Source organism: Nicotiana tomentosiformis, chromosome 7, assembly GCF_000390325.3.
Source record: "Nicotiana tomentosiformis chromosome 7, ASM39032v3, whole genome shotgun sequence".
NCBI classification, from domain to species: domain Eukaryota; kingdom Viridiplantae; phylum Streptophyta; class Magnoliopsida; order Solanales; family Solanaceae; genus Nicotiana; species Nicotiana tomentosiformis.
The window spans coordinates 31,106,929-31,129,919 of NC_090818.1; the positions used below are offsets into that span (position 1 = coordinate 31,106,929).

The 22,991-nt window shown below is 38.1% G+C and overlaps 1 long non-coding RNA gene across 1 annotated transcript; it reads right to left on the reverse strand.

Annotated features, from left to right (window-relative positions):
- Positions 1-12,964: 12,964 nt before the first annotated feature.
- LOC108944578 (uncharacterized) lies at positions 12,965-15,037 on the reverse strand. Its single transcript, XR_001968634.3, has 2 exons — positions 14,460-15,037; positions 12,965-13,122 (listed from the first exon to the last, which is right to left on the reverse strand). It is a non-coding gene; the product is annotated as an uncharacterized lncRNA (long non-coding RNA).
- Between the last annotated feature and the right edge of the window lie 7,954 nt (positions 15,038-22,991).

The following is a 22,991-nucleotide window of genomic DNA, read 5'->3' on the forward strand; positions in this document are numbered from 1 at the left end:
CCTGTGACTGCGACATAGCTGGATGCGACCCAAGTGGATGTGATACCGATGGCTGTGACCCAAGTGGCTGTGACCCGAGTGGCTGTGACATGGATGGATACGATCCATGTGGCTGTGATATGTAGGGATGTGATCCATGTGGATGTGATGCAGATGGCTGTGAGGCAGCTGGACTGTATGTCGGACGTATAGTCCTATGGCCCTGTGATGGAAGACTGGGTGTCTGAATGAAGATGTACGGCTCGTGATGCTGTGGCAGCTCAGTATAGCCGTGTGGTAGAGGATAAGACATAGGCATCTCTGAAAAGGGTGGACAAGAGGGAGTATTATTTTCTACCCTCTCTTTCCCTTCCTACCCTTTTCTCGACCCCGAGAACTAGTAGGGTCATTGTTACCTTGACCCTTGCCTGCCATCTGCATAATATAATACACATTTAGATTGAAACATATAAGAAACTAGCTATAAAACGAGAGTTCTTTAAAAAACCAACTTTTTAATCCTCATCGACGTATTGTTCCTCGTCCGAGAATTCTTCGTCCTCACTTGTTTGAGCTTCATCAGTTGATTCTTCGTCCTCATTTTCTATAATTGTTACTTCATTTATATCAACTTCTTCCAATATGCGTTCAGGATGTTCCAAATCATTTTCTAACTGATCGTCCACTATTTGGTGAACATTGGAGATATCGTTTTGATATGCAACATCTAACACATTCTCGACTTTCACCCTACCTACAGGCTTAGTTTTTATTACAACCCACCAATCGGACTTATTCCGCCGCAATGGATAAGGAGCATAATATACTTGCCTAACGTTATGTGCAATTATGAAAGGATCATAGCGATCATACTCCCTCGTATGATTAACCTCAATTATGTTGTATTAGTTGTGTATTCTTGTACCTCTTGTTAGATTTGGGTCAAATCACTTGCATCTAAATAGTATCAATTTCTTATATGGCCAACCTGTATATTCTAGTTGTAATATTTCTTTGACCACACCATAATAATCAATATCTCCAACTTGGTTGCCATCACCACTTGAACCCACACCCCGCTGTTGTTGCTATTTTTATTTTTAGAGCAATCCTCTGTATGAAACTTATAACCATTCGCTACGTACTTAGACATTGTTGTGATCTGAAGCCCAGGTCCCCAAGATATATCTTTCAAAAATTGATTTACACCATTATTTGGATTATTTACCTACATAGAGTTAAAAAAATTCATAAGTTAGCACAACTTATGAATCAATTTTTATACATTCACTATATATATATATATATATATATATATATATACACACACACACACACACACTTACAAACTGTTTAAACTACGTATCAAATCTCATATATACAGCATCATGGCCAAATTGACCTACGAAGTGACTGTGACATATCAAATATTTTTAGTAGTTGCATCAATATGTAGTCACAGTAAATTTTACATTTTGATAACTAATAAATCAATACTTACTTGAGAAATGGTACAACTTCGGGACAATTTAGCAACACATGAAGTGTAGCTGACTTGTACTCCATATCACTCAAACTTCTCTTTCTAACATCCTTAGGACATCGGCCTAGTTGATTGAATATGGACATTGGTGGATATAATGGATCATTCACATATTCGACCGTGTACCTATTGGGCCTATTCCTAGAACATGGCACGTTACTCTCAAAATAATAAGAACAAAAATGTGCAGTTTCCTTAGCAAGATAAGCTTCGCATATAGATCCTTCAATCTTATTCCTCTGCTTAACAAATTGTTTGCATTTGCCAATTGTCCTACATAATCTCATGTTAGCCAATAACATTCAAATAAAATAGAATAGTACATCAAACTTATAATATTACCTCTCAAAGGGATACATCCATCTGCATTGAACAGGCCCTCCAAGTCGTGCCTCGTGTACAAGGTGTATTGGAAGGTGTTCCATCACATCAAAGAAACCACATGGGAATATTTTTTCCATCTTACTAGAAATTACACGGATGTTCTGGTCCATCCGAAGTAGGTTTTCTTCCCTTAATGTGGTAGAACACAAGTCTTTGAAAAACAAACTAATCTCTGTGATGGGTTTCCAGATTCTTTCAGGCAAACCACAAAATGCAATAGGCACTAAGGTCTCCATGAAAACATGGCAGTCATGACTTTTCAAATGGCTCAACTTCCCTACCTCCATATCTACTTTTTTTCCAAGATTCGACGCATAACCCTCAGGCATCTTTAATTTCGTAACCCAATCACAAATTTGTCGTCTTTCCTCCAAAGTGAATGTGTAACTTGCTTTGGGCTTGAACACCTTACCATTGTTTGCTGTCTGCAAGTATAATTCAGGCCGCCTGCAATATTCTTGTAAGTCCATTCTAGCCTTCGGGTTATCTTTTGTCTTACCTTTAACATCCATCACTGTGTTGAACAAATTATCAAAATAATTCTTCTCAATATGCATGACATCAAGGTTGTGTCGGAGAAGATTATCCTTCCAATAAGGCAACTCCCAAAATATACTCTGTTTCGTCCAATTATGATTAACACCATATCCGGGGAATCTATAAGGTGGAGCCTCAGTAACTTTACTGAAGTTCTGGACCCTCTCCCAAATTTCCTCACCTGAAAGTATCGGAGGTGGAGAATCATATTCCACTTTATTCTTTTTGAATGCATTTTTCATCCTTCTAAACTCATGATCATCAGGCAAGAATTGACGGTGACAATCAAACCATGATTGCTTTCGGCCATGTTTCAAAGTGAACGCTTTACTATTTTCCATGCAGTAAGGACAAGCTAGCTTCCCAGCAGTCATCCACCCAGACAACATTCCATACGCAGGAAAATCATTAATAGTCCACATTAAATTAGCACGCAAATTAAAATTCTGCTTGGTTGATATGTCATATGTTTCAACACCATCATACCACAATTGTTTTAGCTCATCAATCAAAGGTTGCAAATATACATCAATCAAACTTTTCGGATTACGTGGACCGGGGATAATATAATTTAAGAATATATATAGACTAGTCATACACAACTCAGGTGATAGATTATAAGGTGTAAGAAAGACAGGCCAACATGAATATGGTGTCGCAGATATAGAAAAAGGCGTGAAGCCATCCGCACACAGACCTAACCGAATGTTCCTTGGTTCACTAGCAAAATCTGGATATGTCCTATCAAAGTGCTTCCAAGCTTCTCCATCTGAAGGATGACACATAACACCAGGTGGTCTTCTATTTTCAAAGTGTCATCTCATATGAGGAGCAGAACTCATCGACGCATATAACCTCTTTAACCTAGGTATAAGAGGTAAATAATGCATCGCCTTGACAACGACCATATTCCCGCTGGAAAGCCTCTTGAAACGAGGCTTTTCGCAAAATTTACAACTGTCTAAAGTTGCATCATCTTTATAATATAACATGCAACCATCTTCACAACAATCAATTCTCATTGACGAAAGTCCTAACTTAGAAACCAATCTCTTCGCCTTATAGAAATCACCAGGTAAGTTGATATTAGGGTCAACTAGTTCACTCATAAGGTCAATGAAACAGTCCATGGCTGCTTGAGAAATATTCCAATTAGATTTGATACTTAGTAATCTAACTGCAACAGACAGCTCAGAGTGCGGACTTCCTTCACGTAGTGGACGACTAGCTTCCTCTAACTGTTCATAAAAACGTTTTGCGTCATCATTAGGAGTTTGTTCAACATTTTCATTGGGCTCACCCCCAAAAGCATCCGCAACCATATCCTGAATTCTAGAATCAAGATTTGTATTCTCCACCGACCTACTACTTTCACCAACAACCATGTTATGAAATATCCCACGGCTACCATCGATCTCTCCATGATTAGTCCACACAAAGTAATTCTCTATAAACCCCTTCCTATAAAGATGAAGCTTAACTTCCTCCGATTTTTTAAACTTCATACAATCGCACCTGACACAAGGGCACCTAATTACTCCTTCACTTTGGTATGGTGGAAGTGACATTGCATGTCTAATAAAGTCATCAACCCCTTCTACAAAATCCTCCCGCAATCCCCGCCGATTAGGATAATTTCTATTGTACATCCAAGTACGATGTTCCATCTATACAAATAAAACAAGAACAAATTAATTTATTCTACAATTATAAATTAATTATATCTTTTTTAGTTAATTCAAGATAATTAGTTTTTCCTAATTACACCAATTTATATCCTAAAATTTTAATTCATATCCAAAAGGTCCAATTCATATCTTAAAAGTTCAATTCATATCCTAAAAGTTCAATTCACAAGAACAAATCCTAAAAACTAAAATTTCAATTCATATCCTACGAGTTTAAACATAAACTAACTAAACTAAAGAAATTCAACCCATACCCTAAAAGTTCGATTCACAAGAACAAATTAATTTATTCTATAATTATAAATTAATTATATCTTTTTTAGTTAATTCAAGATAATTATTTTTTTCTAATTACACCAATTTATATCCTAAAATTTCAATTCATATCCAAAAGGTCCAATTCATATCCTAAAAGTTCAATTCACAAGAACAAATCCTAAAAACTAAAATTTCAATTCATATCTTACGAGTTTAAACATAAACTAACTAAACTAAAAAAATTCAACCCATACCCTAAAAGTTTGATTCACAAGAACAAATTAATTTATTCTACAATTATAAATTAATTATATCTTTTTTAGTTAATTCAAGATAATTATTTTTTCCTAATTATACCAATTTATATCCTAAAATTTCAATTCATATCCAAAAGGTCCAATTCATATCTTAAAAGTTCAATTCATATCCTAAAAGTTCAATTCACAAGAACAAATCCTAAAAACTAAAATTTCAATTCATATCCTACGAGTTTAAACATAAACTAACTAAACTAAAGAAATTCAACCCATACCCTAAAAGTTCGATTCACAAGAATAAATTAATTTATTCTACAATTATAAATTAATTATATCTTTTTTAGTTAATTCAAGATAATTATTTTTTCCTAATTACACCAATTTATATCCTAAAAGTTCAATTCATATCCAAAAGGTCCAATTCATATCTTAAAAGTTCAATTCATATCCTAAAAGTTCAATTCACAAGAACAAATCCTAAAAACTAAAATTTCAATTCATATCCTACGAGTTTAAACATAAACTAACTAAACTAAAGAAATTCAACCCATACCCTAAAAGTTCGATTCACAAGAACAAATTAATTTATTCTATAATTATAAATTAATTATATCTTTTTTAGTTAATTCAAGATAATTATTTTTTCCTAATTACACCAAATTTATATCCTAAAAGTTCAATTCATATCCAAAAGGTCCAATTCATATCTTAAAAATTCAATTCATATCCTAAAAGTTCAATTCACAAGAACAAATCCTAAAAACTAAAATTTCAATTCATATCCTACGAGTTTAAACATAAACTAACTAAACTAAAGAAATTCAACCCATACCCTAAACTAAACTAATTCATAACTAATTGACTAATTAATAAAACTAATTAGTTAATAAAACTAATTAAAACAAGACCTAAACCCTAATCCTCAATAAAATGCAATGTTCAAATAATTGAAAAACTAATCAATTGAAACTAATTCATAACTAATTAACAAAACCTAGAAATAATAAATAAATGGGTTGTAATTCAAACCTAGAATTTTTAGGAGATGGAGAAGGAGAGGGGCGGCAGTGGCAGTGGCAGCGGCGCGGCGACGGCCACGGCTGGGCGGTGGCAACGTGGGGTGGGGAATTAGATTTATGTGAGGGAAATAGAGAAGGAGAGGGGAAGGTTTTGAGTGAAGAGTAGAGGGGAAAATTTCAGAGAAATGGGGGTTTCCCCCGTTTTTCAATTCTCTGATTTCAGAATTACCGACCAAAGTTGGTCGGTAATTTTGGTCGGTACATTAAGTGTTGACCGTTTGACCAAAAACCGACCAACTTTGGTCGGTTTTTTTTAAAAAAAATTTAAATTCTTTTTTTTTGTATTTTATTTTTCTTAAAATATTATAAACTATAAAAAAATATATTATAAACTACAAGCATTTATTTTATTTAACTATGCAATTATTATAAATAATTATAAACTATAAGCATAATCTTTATAAATAATTATATTAACTATTTAATTTTAATAAATTATAATAGCATCTATCTAAGTAAATTTTCTAAGTTATAATTAAGTATGTGAGTAATTTCTCACACACACACATACACTATATTGTAATTGATGCTAATAACTTCTTTTTTCATTCGTTCATCACTAATAATGCATGACATAGATTAATCGATATATAGGTCGAGACGTTTTGATGAATCATCGATTAATATTCATCGATACATCTAAGTAAGTTATAAGTCGATGAATCAATTTACAAATAGATATATTTGATGATAAAGTATATATACTAATTAGTATCTTCCCAAGTCTATCCCTAAAAGAACCCGACCCTGTGGTCCTAGCGCTTCGTGTTCTTATATATATATATACACACACACAAACACACTTCACGGTAATACTTTAACTATATATATAGCTTGTTATAGTATATGTTAGTGTGTATATATATAGCTTGTTAAAGTTTGACCATGTTTGACCTATTAATTTAACTCGTTTACTTAATACTAATAGCTTCTTTCGTTTATTTAATTTGTGATCCATATATATATATATATATATATATATATATATATATATATATATATATATATATATATATGTCAAAGATGTTTAGTATTAATTCTTTTATTTTTCATTCATTCATCACTAATAATGCATGGCATAGCTAGATTAATCGATATAAGTCGAGACGTTTTGTTTTTACTATTAGTCGATATAGGTCAAACGTTTTGTTTTTAATATTCATCGATGCATCTAAGTAAGTTATAAGTCGATGAATCAATTTACAAATAGTATGTTATATATAGTATATGTTAGTGTATTCATTATTTGTATTACAAAAGTGTTAACGAATTACATTTATATTATTTAGATAGTAAATATAAAAGTAATTCGAAAGTTTGATCAATGTTGACGTAATAACCGACCAACTTTGGTCGGTTATTTTGCAGAAAATAACAATTACTGACCAAAGTTGGTCAGTAAATGCTTCCCCTACATTAACCGACCAACGTTGGTCGGTAATTTTAAATATAAATTCTTAAATATTATAAAACATTTTAAATAATAAAATAATTATTAAAATTTAAAAAATTGGATCCAGATTACCGAACAACGTTAGTCGGTAATCCAAAATTTTCTTGTCTGACCAGCTGGGTCAATTCGTTGACCAATTTACCGACCAACGTTGGTCGGTATTTAGTTAAAAAAAATATAAAAATTTTTTCCCCAGTTTCCGTCCAACCTGGATGGTTTTTGGTCGCTTTTTTTGACCGACTAACGTTGGTCGGAAATAGTTGGTCGGTTTTTAGCAGATTTTTAATAGTGCCCTAGGTTTGAAAAAATTATTGTTGTTCTCTTGTACATGTATAGTCTAATTAAACCTAAGTCTTTATTTGTTTCGTCTTAGAAACAATGAATTTGTTAAAAGACAATATTGAGTCTGTTTATTCTTGTTAGTTTGGTCTATTTTTCAGATATATTTTTTTTTAATATGGATTGGTGCCCATATTTAAAAAAATGAATTTAGAATGAGGAATTAGAAAGATTTCTAAGTTGCCCATGTCAAAATGAGGAATATTTTCTTTCTTGAGAACTGTAAAATAATATAGTCTTTATTTAAAAGTAGCTACAGTTTTAACAATGCAAGCATAATCCTGCTAGGGACGCAGAAAAATACCTTCTAAAACTAGAGTTTCCTTGAATTATGTCACATGTTTTATGATATAGTTCCTAAAGTAATGTCTAAGTTTATATTAGAATATCTTTTTGGAATATTTTTCAAATTCTTTTAAAAGTACATGAATGAGGGTGGGTTTGGGTTTGTTCAATGTAATCTAAAAATATAGCTTTTAATTGAATTAAAAAAAAGAAAAAAAAAAAGAGTACTTACTAATATTTTTCAGAATTAAAGAGGAGAAATTAATTAGTTCATGACTTATTTCATTAGGTGCTTGAATGTGTCTATTTGAGAATGATTTTATCATTTGAGTTCTTGTCTTAGCTTAACATTTCCATTTAATTTTCTTTGTTTATAGGTATTTGGTTCTTTAGAAGTTGAAGGTGATAGAATCTAATTGGGAACAGATGCCAGCGGTGCCAATTAGTTGGCTTATGTGTATTGCTTTTTACAAAAGAGATGGTGTAGTAATTTTTTTCCCATTAGAAGTACTGGTACATTATATGCAAGTAAGTTTCATACATTAGATATTTTTGAAACATATTAAAATAATTAAGTCCAGCCAGACTACTAAACGTTTTATCTTTCCGTATGTTTCACTTTAAAGTTTGAGAAATAAAGATACTTACTTGTGTGAGCACGTAATTTTTACACAATATATAAAATTACTCCAATATTATTTTTAGCCCAATACCTCTCCCTACCCATTAAAACAACTTCTTTCTTCTTCAGCAGAAACGGATCCCCCATTTATACAAAAACCCTAGCCGCCTCAAAAAATCCCATCCCATCTCACTTATCTCTCACATCTCTCTGGATTCATGGACACACACATGAAAAATATAAAAACATCCGAAATAGAGCAGCACTAAAAGGACCGAGAAACAAAAGTTTGAACTTCAAAAATCCCATCCCATCTCACTCATCTCTCACCTCTCTCTGGATTCATGGACACACACATGAAAAATACAAAAACATCCGAAATAGAGCAGCACTAAAAGAGCCGAGAAACAAAAGTTTGAACTTCAAAAGCTCCTAAGATCTGGAATCGGAAAAACTTTAAAGTAGAAGAAAACATCATAAGGAAAAGATATTACAAAGCTATTCCAAAACTCCAGCATATTGGGTTGATATTCTCTGGGATTTCAAAGGGTTTTGTAACGACCCGACCGGTCGTTTTAAGTGTATTAATCCGGATCCCCTATTTACTATTTTCCCTGTATCTGTTTCTGCTTATGTGACTTGCCAGGAGGTCTTGTTTTTGATTTCGGAGTGTTTGGGACACTTAGTCCCAAAAAACAGAAGCTTAAGTCTTAGAATTTTGACCGTAGTCGGAAGTATGTGAAGACAACTCCGGAATGGAGTTCCGTCGGTTCCGTTAGCTCCGTTGGGTTATTTTGGACCTAGGAGCATGTACGGAATGTGAATTTGAGGTTTGCAGCTAATTTAGGCTTGAAATTGCAAAAGTCTAATTTTTGGAAATTTGACCGGGGGGTTGACTTTTTAATATCGTGGTCAGATTTCAATTCCGGAAGTTAGAATAGGTCCGTAATGTTGAATATGACTTGTGTGCACAATTTGATATCAATCGGACGTGGTTTGGTAGGTTTCGACGTCGTTTGTGGAATTTGAAAACTCAATTTCCCCTCCGTATGATGTCGTGACGGCACCTAGTCTCTACGACTAAGTAAGCCAAACATTTGCGGGATAATGAAATAAAAACATAAATTTAACAACTAACTGTAGCAATAACAACATAACTGGGTACCATGTCGCTTGGCGTGTACAATAACCAACTATTCAAAAATACACAAAAATTTTAAAACTCGGAACATCGTGAATCACAAATTACAGAAGGAAAGTCTAGTGTCTCTATACATCAGAGTCTAACAAAAGAAAAATACAGAAGATAATGGACATAGGAAAGAGTAGAAGGGGACTCTGAGGTCTGCAGACACGACAGATATACCTTGAAGTCTCCAAAACTGTCCTGGCTCATTGATAGTGCGACTGATAAGGAGCATCTGGATCTGCACATGAAAAATATGTACAGAAGACTAGCATGAGTACACCACAATCGGTACCCAGTAAATGCCAAGCCTAACCTCGGTCGAGTAGTGACGAGGTCAGGTCAGGCATCTAAGGGTATAAATAATAATAAAGCAAGGCAAGAAAGAAATATCGCAGTAAAATAAAGACTAAAATTTAAAAGAAAGAATTTATAGAAGATAACAGCTCAGTACACAGAGATAACAACAGGAGATCTCCTGAGATACCGTCTCGTAGTCCCAAACATAAATGTGCATGGGGATCTCCCGGAATACTGTTCTATAGTTCCAAAGTAAATATGCAGAACATGGGGATCTCCTGGAATACCGTTCCGTAGTCCCAAGGTAAATATGCAGTACAAGGAGATCTCCCGGAATACTGTTTCGTAGTCCCAAATTAAATATGCAGTACATGGGGATCTCCCGAAATACCGTTCCGTAATCCAAAAGTAAATATGCAGCTCAACCAACAGAAATAACAGTTACAGCAAGAAAACCTACAATTGAGATTAAGTTCAAGTCAAGGAAAAGAAACAGGAATTTCACTAAACAAGTTGCACAGAGTTTAGATAGGTAGTTAAGACACGTAGGCATGCTATTCTAAACTAAACAGGATAGTTGCATATGCTAGTATAGTTCAAATAAGGAGAAAATATGTTATTACTTAGTGAAGAACAAGGTTTTTCAACAAATAGCCCGTGTACGTACTCGTCACCTCATGTACACGGCGCTCACATATCAAAACAATACCAAATCCTAAGGGGTGTTTCCCCCACACAAGGTTAGGCAAATCACTTACCTCGAACCAAGCTCAATCAATCGGTCACAATGCCTTTTCCACGAATATCCGGCTCCGAATGGCCCAAATCTAGCCAAAAGCAATTACATATCATAAATATAACCATAATAGACTCATCTAATTAATGAAATCAATACTTTAACAAAACTTCCGAAATTCGCCCTAAAAAGTCAACCCGGGCCCACGTCTCGGAATCAGGTAAAAGTCACTAAATAGAAACACTCATTCACTCACGAGTCCAACCATATAAAAATTACTCAAATCCGACCACAAATCCCCTTTCAAAACTCGAAATCTTTGTTGAAGAAGTTCTTCCTCTATTTCCCAATTTCAACCCCAAAAATCCGAAATTAAAGAGGAAATTAATGATAGATTAGTGGAATATAACCAAAATAGAGTGTAGAATCATTACCCAATCGATGTCTCTGAAAATCTTTCCAAAATCCCGTCCAAATCCGAGCTCCCAAACTCACGTTTTGATAAAAATGGCCAAACTCTCATTTTTGAAATGTTTAATACTGCCTAGTGATTCCTTAATCGCGATCGCGGAAATAGCCTCGTGATCGCGAAGAACAACTTTGCTACCCCAAAAATTAACTCTACGCGAAAGCGATGCTCTGGCTCTCAGACTCACGCGATCACGAATGTCCTCACGCATTCGCGATGATCAAAGCGCGTGGCCCAACTTTGGTCCACTTAACTCTACGCGAATGCGACCTTGTCTCTGCGTTCGCAAAGCACCACCTCACTTCACTACGCATTCACATGTGACTGTCCGCGAATGCGAAGAACAATTCCATCCTCTCGTCCAGCTAGCTTACGCGATCGCGGATCACCCCACGCGATCGCGTATAAGGAAACCAGAACTGAGACACCAGAAAACTTCAGCAGCCTCCTAAGTCCAAAAATCGATCCGTAGGGCATCCGAAACTCACCCAAGGCCCCCGGGACCTCGACCAAACATACCAACCAATCCTAAAATACCATACGAACTTAGTCGAGCCCTCAAATCACATCAAACAATACTAAAATCACGAATCGCCCTCCAATTCCAGCTTAAAGAACTTGAAACTTTAAATTTTCACAACCGATGCCGAAACCTATCAAACCACGTCCGATTGACCTCAAATTTTGCACACAAGTCATATTCAACATTACAGACCTACTCCAACTTCCGGAATCAAAATTTGACCCCGATATCAAAAAGACCACTACCGGTCAAAATCTTCAAAATTCGACTTTCGCCAATTCAAACCTAAATCAGCTACAGACCTAAAATTCACAGCCCGGACACGCTCCTAAGTCCAAAATCACCCAAAGGAGCTAACGAAACCTCCGGAACTCCATTCCGGAGTCGTCTTCACATAGTTCCGACTACGGTCAAAATCCTAAGACGTAAGCTTCCGTTTTAGGGACTAAGTGTCCCAAAACACTCCGAAACCAAAAATAAAACCTCTTGACAAGTCACATAAGCAGAAAAAGATACGGGAGAAACAATAAATAGGGAATTAGGGCTATTACTCTCAAAACGACCGGGCGGGTCGTTACACGCCCATAGCTCTGTAGATGCGGTCATACTAGAATCTCTGCCAATCCAGCCTTAGCCAAAATTTCCAAAATGATGTGAACCTCGTCCGAAACTCACCCGAGCCCCTCGGGACCCCGTCCGAATATACCAACAAGTCCCATAACATAATACGAACCTACTCAAGGCCTCAAATCACACATAACAGCATCTAAACGAAGAATCGCACCTCAATTCGAACTAGAATGAACTTTGAACTTTGAACTTCCAAAACTCGCGTCGAAACATATCAAATCAACCCGGAATGAATCCAAATTTTGCACACAAGTCCCAAATGACATAACGAAGCTATTCAAATTTTCGGAATAACAATCCGAGCCTAATATCATCAAAGTCAACTCTCGGTCAAACTTATGAACTTTCCAAACCTTCAAATTTCCCAGTTTTGCCAATTAATGCTGAATCCTTTTAGAAATATCCAAATGCAAATCCAGGTATGCGCCCGAGTCCAAAATCACCATCCAGACCTAACAGAACCATCAAAACTTCGTTTCGGGGTTAAATTCACAAAAGTCAAACTTGGTCAACTCATCCAACTTAAAGTTTCAACAATGAAATTCATTCTTCCAAATCGATTCCGAATAATCTGAAAAATAAAACCGACGATTCACATCATACAGAGCTACTCATGCTCTCAAACTACTGAGTGAAGTGCAAATGCTCAAAACGATCGATCGGATCGTTACAACTATATAACAAATGCGCATTAAATTTTCTCCAACTCTTGATCATGATGAAGTCTTCCACATAGAAAATGTCTGAAGATCCACTTAATCTCTGGCTAAACGTTCCAGTAATAGTTGTTTGCCTTCTTAAGACCATATACTACCGCACAACTCCAAAGATATATGCCTTGCATATCTCGGTACCTTTACCGGAAAAAAATCAAAGCATGAAATTAGCATTTCCTTTGTTGTGGTAGTAAGCCATGAATGGTGTGATATTGCACAAGTACTTTAAAACCAATCATCATAAAATAGCCTCGAGCACTTCTGAAATTAAGCAACAAAGCATGCACTAAAGATTTTGGTGGGTGTCAAAGCATTAGGTTCGTCATTGACTTCTCTGTTTCACCTGCAGGATTTTAAGCCATCACAATAGGCGAAAATAGAGTCTCAAAACAAGTTCTAATTAAGAGCAAGAAGGTAGATTTTTGAGGATCTCAACAATCTTTAAATATTTCAAAAAATTTATTTACGTAGAAACAAACTTACAACTGCACTATCTAAGAACAAAAATTAGAAATAGAGCAGCAATACGTTTAAGTTAATTTTTACTAGACAAAATACGTAGGCTCTAAACTAATAAGATCTCATGCTCGGGCTGCCACTCTACTACAACTATGTGATATGGCATAAATCCTAATTGAATCCGGACCAAGCTGACAATCTCATGAATATTTTTTCCTATCTGAACTATCAATAAGATAGATGCCATTACTACACTTTTCTGTTTTACTTTATAAATTTACTCATGTTTTTGTGTATAATTGTTTGATGCTTGCTTCATGCTCTTTTCCATCTCCTCTAGAATGGGTAAAGGAAATTTTCTGAGGAAGACATAATCTCTTGGATATCTTACATTCAGAATGATTAGAACACCAGGTAGGACGTATGGTTACGCATGAAAGCTCTTGACATTAGGGATACAACCAGCTGATATTATATCACATACAGAACCTTCAATGTGTGACTAATATTTCTCTTAAAAATACTTTTTCTTTTAAAACTAAATGTCCATGTTTGAACTAATATGTATTAGAAAGACCTAAAACTGTTTAACATTACTTTGTGGAGCATGTGCAGGAAAGAAAGAATAGTTTAGAGTGCCAAGATAGGTTTCATCTCACTTTGTTTGTGTAGAAAAATGGTACATCATGTTAGGGTAAACAAAAAGAAAGAGGTGCATATTCAATATGGCACAATGTAAGTCCTAATAAAGTACTATATTTCCTAAAAAATGGAAATAAGCCAGATAATAGAAAATTAAGAAAAGACAGATAAGAGATTACTATATTTGACGATCACCAATGCAAACAAGTTCTACTATTTTTTGTAGGACAATTAAATAATTACTCAAACGAGAGGACTGAAGATAAGGAGTTAATAATCAAATATTTCTTTTATTATACCATGGACAGATAGGAAGCTGCAGAGCGGAGATTAGCAACATATATTCAAATACCAAAAAGAAAAGAAATTTGTACTTTGAAATGCCAGTAGTAGTCCTTGTGTTGCTCGTTCGAGGTCACTATTTGCATAAGGGATCTATTATATTTTCTTGAGATGGATCATCAGGGACCTATTATAAATATCAACACATTAGGATACAATTGGACCAAGTAAGTATCTTAATTATATTATAGTATATAAATAATAAACCTACCTTCAATAAGAGACTAAAGAAAAATCTCCACCAAACTGAACACAAATAAAAATTGCAGTTGCTACTAGCTGAAAATAAATATAAAACTGAAGGTTATTATAAGACTGCACTTCTTCATCATATTGTTCACTGGCCATATTGCCAAATCAGGTTCACATATTTTGTTCTCCATGAGAAAGCACTTTAGCTGCAAGAACTCGTAGATGTCATTTCAAAGTAGTGCTATTATGAAATAAAAAGAATATATATTCTTTTCTTTAGAAGTGGAACATCGAGGAAAATGGTAGTTTGAGAGTAGAAATTCTCATATTATGAGCTAATTTTCATTCAGGTTTCTTTACGACTAAAACTTGCATCTAAACTTCAGAAAAATAAAGAAGGAAAAATTAAAAAAGATTTGTCTATGTCAATAATCAAGCTAAATATTACGAGCTAGTTTTCCTCTATCAAACATCTTAATGACATAGGCATAACACTAATAAAGAGAAAACGAAGAAGAAGATCAATTGACACTAGAAGTATCCCATTGAAAGATTAACTAATTCATGCTCAGTAGCAGAAATTTATCTAATAACTGCAGTGGAAGCACCATGGATGGAAAATAAACTTTTTAAGTGTCACGACCTAATTCTCTTATAGGCCGTGATGGCGCCCAGTGCCGCCGCTAGGCAAGCCAACATTGAACTAACCATGTGATTCCTATTTTTAATAAATTCCAAGTAATTAAATTTTTCTTAATTAAAAGATTAAGAAACAACAGATTTAAATAAATAAAACGAAAGCAGCTGAGTGCAATTATAACCATAGTAATAATCAAAAATCACAAAGTCTGCTAGTGTGTGCCAAGACCTCGTGTCACAAGTGTATGGGCACTAATAGATTATACAAAACTCTACCTACTGTCTCAAATAAAAATAGACAGAAATGAATGCAAAGGAGTGACTCTAGGTGCTGCGGGACGGCTCAGGAAGCAGCTCACCACTAGGCCTCTGGGTAACGAGGTACGCGCCGGTGTGATCGTCAGATGCGCATGCCTCAGATCCTGCACGGTCAGTGCAGAAGTGTAGCGTGAGTACATAAACAACATATACCCATTAAGTATCAAGTCCAACCTCGAAAAAGTAGTGACGAGGGGTCGACAACGATACTTACTATGGGCCAACAATAAAAATAAAGAAGCTCCAAATAGGCATTGGTTATGTATATAACTACAACAAATTACAAGGCTAAATCGGCATTGGTTATGTAAATAAATAATTCCCTTACGCATGCTAAATCTCAAATAGCTTTCTGTCTGATATTATTTTAATCTCTCAAGCCATGATATGATATCAAATAAATAATTAAAATCCAAATTTTATCACGCACAATTATGCCGAGGACGTACGACCTAATTCAGAATAACGTGTACACTGCCGAGGGTCGTGCGACACGAGCCATAGATGCATCTATCTACTATCGAGGCGTTCGGCCCGTTCCACAAGAAGAGAGGATACTTTATGAACATTTGACTTAAAAGTTATTACAAGGCTAATACACAATGTAATATAATTTTCATTAACGGTCAAGTAATCCGCTCAAAATTCAAGCAAGTGAAAATCGGTCTTTTACAATTACTCTAACAAGTTCTAATATAATTTAGGCACTTTAATTAACAAGTAGGGTGCAAACATTACAAGTAATTCATGATTTGGGTCCTAAACTACCCGGACGTAAGCATATATAGTAGCTACGTATGGACTCTCGTCACCTCATACGCACGTAGCCCCCCCACAATTAGAGGCAAATATTAATTTAAATCACATATAGGGTAAATTTCTTCTTACAAGGCTAGACAAGAGACTTACTGACGAGCGCAAAAGACACGCTAAAATATGCTCGTTAGAATCAACAATGGAGATTTATGTGATTTAAACTAAAATTAACTAAGAGTCTAAACTATCAACTAATGACAATCAACGCAAGTATTGAGCAAAGGAAGTTATCAATTGGGAGAAGATATGGTTGATAGGATAGGTGCAAGACAAATATTTGGGATTTAACGCTAGATAATTCACTTCTAATGTTCAAGTGAGTCTCTTGAATTCACTTGGTTATTAGTCCCTAAAACAGAAGCTTAGTCTTAGGAATTTTGACCGTAGTCGGAATTGTATGAATATGACTTTGGAATGGAGTTCCGTTGGTTTTGTTAGCTCCGTTGGGTGATTTTGGACTTAGGAGCGTCTCCGGACTGTGAATTTGAGGTCTGCAGCTAATTTAGGCTTGAAATGGCGAAAGTCGAATTTTGGGAAGTTTGACCAAGGGGTTGACTTTTTGATATCGGGGTTAGATTTTGATTTCAAAAGTTGGAATAGGTCCGTAATGTTGAATATAATTTGTGTACAAAATTTGAGTCCAATCGGATGTGGTTTGGTAGGTTTCAGCGTCGTTTGTGGAATTTGAAAGTTTAGAAGTTCTATAGGCTTGAATCCGGGTATAATTGGTGTTTTGATATTGTTTTGAGTGATTTGAAGGTTCGGCTAAGTTCGCATGGGGTTATATGACTTGTTGATATGTTTGGTTGAGGTTTCGGGGGCCTCGGGGGTGTTTCAGATGCCCATCAGAAGGAAATTTGGACTTAGGCAATGCTGGTTTTTTTCTGGTGTTCTGGTGTTTCGCACCTGCGGTGGGAGCCCGCAGGTGCGGCCCCGTAGAAGCGAAGAGGAGGATGCAGATGTGGGCAAGGCTGGGTTGGACTGGAAGCACAGGTGAAAGGTTAGGAGCGCATATGTGAAATCGCAGATACAGAAGGGGAGGGGGGGCAGATGCGGAAGAAGGCCTGAGTGGGAAGGATCGCAGAAGCGGGCAGGGCCCGCAGGTGCACACTCGCAGGTGAGAATGAGTGACCACAGATGCAGAGTCTGGGAACTTAAGTGGGATCCACACCTACGATGGAATTTCCGCAGGTGCGGCATCGCAGATGCGATAGAATGTCCGCAGGTGCGGAAGAACTGGGCAGAAAATGGAACTTCGAGGGTTTTATTCCCATTTCGATTTTGGGACTTTGAGAGCTCGGTGTGAGGCATTGTTTCGAGGTTTCTTCAAGAAGATTGTTGGGGTAAGTGATTCTAACTCAGATTGGACTATATTTCATGAATCTATTGCTATTTTCATCAACTAATTAGGGATTTTAGTTGTAAATTTGAAGGAAAATGATCGAAACTTCATAGGCTAAAATTTTGAGTTTTGGAAGGTGATTTGAGGTTGGATTCGAGTAATTCTTATATGGTTGGACTCATGAGTGGATGGGTGTTTATATTTTATAACTTTTATCGGATTTTGAGATGTGGGCTCGTGGGCCGGTTTGAGCTTATTTCGAATTTTGACTTATAATTTCGTGGTTCTCTTGTGGAATTGATTCTTTTTAGCCTATATTAATTATATCGTACTGCTTGTGGCTACATTCGGGGCATTTGGATATTGATTCGAGGGGCAAGGGCATTGTAGAGTAGGATTTATGCGCGGTTGAGGTAAGTAACAGTCTTAAATCTGGCTTTGAGGGTATGAAACCCTGGGAATTGGTATGATGTGAGTATTTGGAGGTGACGCACATGCTAGGTGACGAGCGTGTGAGCGTGCACCGCGAGGGATTGTGACCTGGTCCATCCCGTGAAACTGTAAAGTCGAATAGGCATTGTTATTACTTGTTTTTCCTTGTCTTGAGCAATTGACTTCCTTTCATGTTAGAAACCATGCTCAGGCCATATGATATCACTATTGGGACCCGCAACAATCGTATACTTGTTGAATTGATTGCTAATTGCTGTCTTGTACTTAGTCACAGTCTTACTTGTGTGTTATATCTCTGTTCCCTCTCAGTTCTTGTTGATACTTGTTGTATTCTCTGTTTGGGCTGATTATTATTATGTTCTGTGATCCTGAGGGGCTGGAGAGATTAGTGACTGAGATAGGGCCTGAGTGCCGAGCTGTGAGCTATGTGATGTTATATGGATCGGGTTGCACGCCGCAACGAGCCTTATGGCTATATTTGGATTGTGGACGGGGTTGCACGCCGCAACGAGCCTTATGGCTACTTATATGATTGGGTCAGGTTGCACGCCGCAGAAATATAGCGCTTGGGCTAAAAGGAGCCCCTCTGGAGTCTGCACACCCCCAGTGAGCGCATGTACCTATTGAGAGTGTGTATTGAGGGATGAAAGCCGAGAATATGAGCTGTTGAGATGAGTTGAGTGACTGCTGCCTTGAGAGGTTGTACTTGCTTTTATTTATTATTGCAGTTAGTTGTTATCTGTTGTTGTTGTGAAATTTCTGGAAGATTCATAGCTGTTTTACTCGAGCTCGAACGGATTTGACTTGTACCACCGGATTTGAAAGCATGTTCACCCTTCACTGAAAACTTTTGAAATGATCTGTATTTTTTTTATATAGCTCGTCACTGCTTCTCAGTTTCTTATTTATTTCTGTTACTTGCTGAGTTGGTTGTAATCATGCTACACCCTGCACTTCATGTGCAGATCCAGGTGTGTACGGTTCTGATGGTCGCTGAGTTCGTGCGAGAGATGATTATCGGAGACTTACGAGGTAGCTGCCGGCGTCCGTAGTCCTTGTTTCTCCTTTCTTATTATCTTTTCTCTCTTGTATTGGTATTTGGCATAGACTGTAGTAGACTCTGTTTCTAGATTGGTTGTTAGACGCTCATGACTTAGTGACACCCCGATGTCGGGTTATCATTCCACACTGGTATTTTAGGTTTTTACCCCGTTATTATGTAAACCTTTAGTTAGTTTAATTGCTTTAGCTCTCTTCTGTTATATATTGAAAGCATATTGAGAATTTCGGCTTGCCTAGTTCCACGATAGGCGCCATCATGATTGGTTAGGTATTTAGTTCGTAACAAGTTGGTATCAGAGCCTAGGTTACATAGGTCTCACGATTCATAAAAAGGTTTAGTAGAATCTTGCGGATCGGTACGGAGACGTCTGTACTTATCTTTGAGAGGTTGCCAAACCCTTAGGAAACTTCACATTCTTGAATTCTTGTCATGCAATCTTTTGATTCTGGCAACTAAATTTCTATTGTTCTAATTCTCTCACAGATTGTAATGATGCGTACTACGGGGCATGATGGACAACCACCAGTACCACCAGTCAGGGCCGCGAGAGGCCGAGGTCGCGGTAGAGGTCGTGGTAGGGGCAGAGGTGCAGCTCGCACCGTAGCTAGGGCAGCACCTGCAGATCCACCAGTTGCCCCAGTTCAGGAACATGCTCTAGTTGTGGATGAGCCGGTGGGACCAGCACAGGCACCACCTGTGCCTATTGTGATTCCAGGCCTTCAGGATGCCTTAGCTCATATTCTGACCATGTGTACCAGTCTTGCTCAGGAGGTCTCTGTTCCGGCCACAACATCCACTTCTCAGGCCCGGGAAGGTTCTCAGACTCCTGCCGCCCACACACCAGAGCAGGTGGTACAAGGATTCCAGACACCGGGGGCACCACCAGCCCAGCCGGTTGCAGCTTCTTAGGACAATGTGGTTCCTGTTATGACTGATGATGATCAGCGTCGATTGGAGAGGTTTGGGAGACTCCAGCCTCCATCTTTCAGTGGTACCGAGGAAGAGGATGCACAAGGCTTCTTGGACAGGTGTCAGAGGATACTCCATACAATAGGTATTCTATAGGCCAGTGGGGTCTCGTTCACTACTTTTCAGTTCTCTAGGGATGACTTCAGTTGGTGGGAGGCTTACGAGAGGTGTAGGCCGGTCGGCGCAGCACCCCTTACATGGCAGCAGTACTCCGGTCTATTCCTGGAGAAGTTTGTGCCACAGTCCCGCAGAGAGGATCTGCACAGGCAGTTCGAGAAACTTCGTCAGGGTGATATGTCCGTGACGCAGTATGAAATGAGATTTTCAAAGTTGGCCCATCATGCTATCCGGTTGGTTCCCACAGACAGGGAGAGGATCAGGAGGTTTATAGATGGCCTCACATTTCAGCTGCGATTGCTTATGACCAGAGAGAGTGTCTGGTGCTACTTTTGATGAGGTTGTCAACATTGCTCGTCAGATTGAGATAGTTCACAGCCAGGAGCAGGTTGAGAGAGAGGCCAAGAGGCCTCGTAGACAGGGTGGATTTAGCGGTGTTCCTTCTGGGGGCAGTTCCACCACGGTAGGGGTCATCATTTCAGACATGCTCAGACGGCTCGCCCAGTTCATCGTGGTGCATCATCTGGCCATGGTTCACACGGTTATCAGCAAGGCCATTCATCTCTCAGTGCCCTCCCAGCTTAAAGTTCATCCCGTGCTCCATCGGGCCAAGGTTCATCTATGCCGGGTCCTTCTGCCAGTTATCCTAGTACTCGGGGTTCCCTTCAGTCCCCAGCACCAGCACTGGGGAGTTGTTATAAGTGTGGAGAGTTTGGCCACACCAGGAGGCATTGTCCCCGCCTTACGGGAGGTCCGGCTCAGCAGAGGAGCCGGTCTATGATATTGGCACCAGTTTCTTCACCACCCGCCCAGCCAGCTCGGGGTGGAGCCCAGTAAGCTAGAGGTCGCCCGAGAGGGGGAGGCCGATCAGGGGGTGGCCAGGCTCGTTTCTATGTTCTTCTTACCAGACCAAATGCCATTGCTTTGGATGCTGTGATTACAGGTATTGTCTCAGTTTGCCACAGAGATGCCTCTGTTTTATTTGACCCTGGTTCCACTTAATCATATGTTTCCTCGTATTTCGCTCATTTTCTGGATATGCTCGTGAGTCTTTAGTTTCATCTGTTCACGTATCTACTCTTGTGGGTGATACTATTATTGTGGACCGCATATATCGGTTATGTGTAGTAACCATTGGTGGTTTAGAGACCAGAGTTGATTTTTTGCTGCTCAATATGGTCAATTTTGATGTGATATTGGGTATGTATTGGTTGTCTACATGTCATGCTGTTCTAGATTATCATGCTAAGACTGTGACGATGGCGATGCCGGGATTGCCGAGGGTTGAGTGGAGCAGTTCCATAGGCTATGTTTCTAGTAGATTGATTTCATACTTGAAAGCTCAGCGAATGGTTGGGAAAGGTTGTCTATCTTATCTGGACTTTGTGAGGGATATTAGTGCAGAGGCCCCTGCTATTGATTCTAATCTGGTGGTGCGAGATTTCCCGGATGTGTTTCCTGCAGACTTGCCGGGCATGCCGCCCAACAGGAATATTGATTTGGTGCCGGGCACTCAACCCATTTCTATTCCACCCTACCGTATGGCACCGACTGAGTTGAAGGAGTTGAAGGAGAAGCTTCAGGAACTCCTTGATAAGGGGTTTATTCGGCCTAGCGTGTCACCTTGGGGTGCACCGGTTCTATTTGTGAAGAAGAAGGATGGTACTATAAGAATGTGCATTGATTACAAATAGTTAAACAAGGTCAAAATCAAGAACAAGTATCCTTTGCCGCGTATTGATGATTTGTTTGACCAGCTTCAGGGAGTGATGGTGTTCTCCAAGCTTGATTTGAGGTCAGGGTATCACCAACTGAAGATTCGAGACTCAGATATTCTTAAGACAGCTTTCAGGACCCGATATAGTCATTATGAGTTCCTTGTGATGTCTTTTGGGCTGACCAACGCCCCAACAACGTTCATGCATCTGATGAACAATGTGTTTCAGCCATATTTGGACTCGTTCGTCATTGTATTCATTGATGATATCCTGGTGTACTCTCGTAGCCAGGAGGAGCATGCCTAGCATCTGAGGATTGTGTTACAGAGATTAAGGGAGGAGAAGCTTTATGCATAGTTCTCCAAGTGTGAGTTTTGGATCAGTTCATTGGCGTTCTTGGGGCACATGGTGTCTAGTGAGGGTATTCAGGTGGATTCGAAGAAGATAGAGGCGGTGCATAGTTGGCCCAGACCGTCCTCAGCCACGGAGATTAGGAGCTTTCTTGGTTTGACAGGCTATTACCATCGTTTTGTGGAGGGTTTCTCATCTATTTCATCGCCCTTGACCAAATTAACCCAGAAGGGTGCCCCATTCAGGTGGTCGGATGAGTGCGAGGAGAGCTTTCAGAAGCTCAAGACTGCTTTGACTACGGCTCCAGTTCTAGTTCTGCCATCAGCTACTGGTTCTTACACAGTGTATTATGATGCCTTACGGATGGACATTGGGTGTGTTCTGATGCAGGAGAGTAGAGTGATTGCTTATGCTTCGTGCTAGTTGAAGCCTCATAAGAAGAACTATCATGTCCACGACCTTAAGTTAGCAACTATTGTTCACGCCTTGAAGATTTGGCGGCACTATTTGTACGGTGTCCATTGTGAGATTTACACTGATCATCGGAGTTTGCAGCATCTATTCAAATAGAAGGATCTTAACTTGC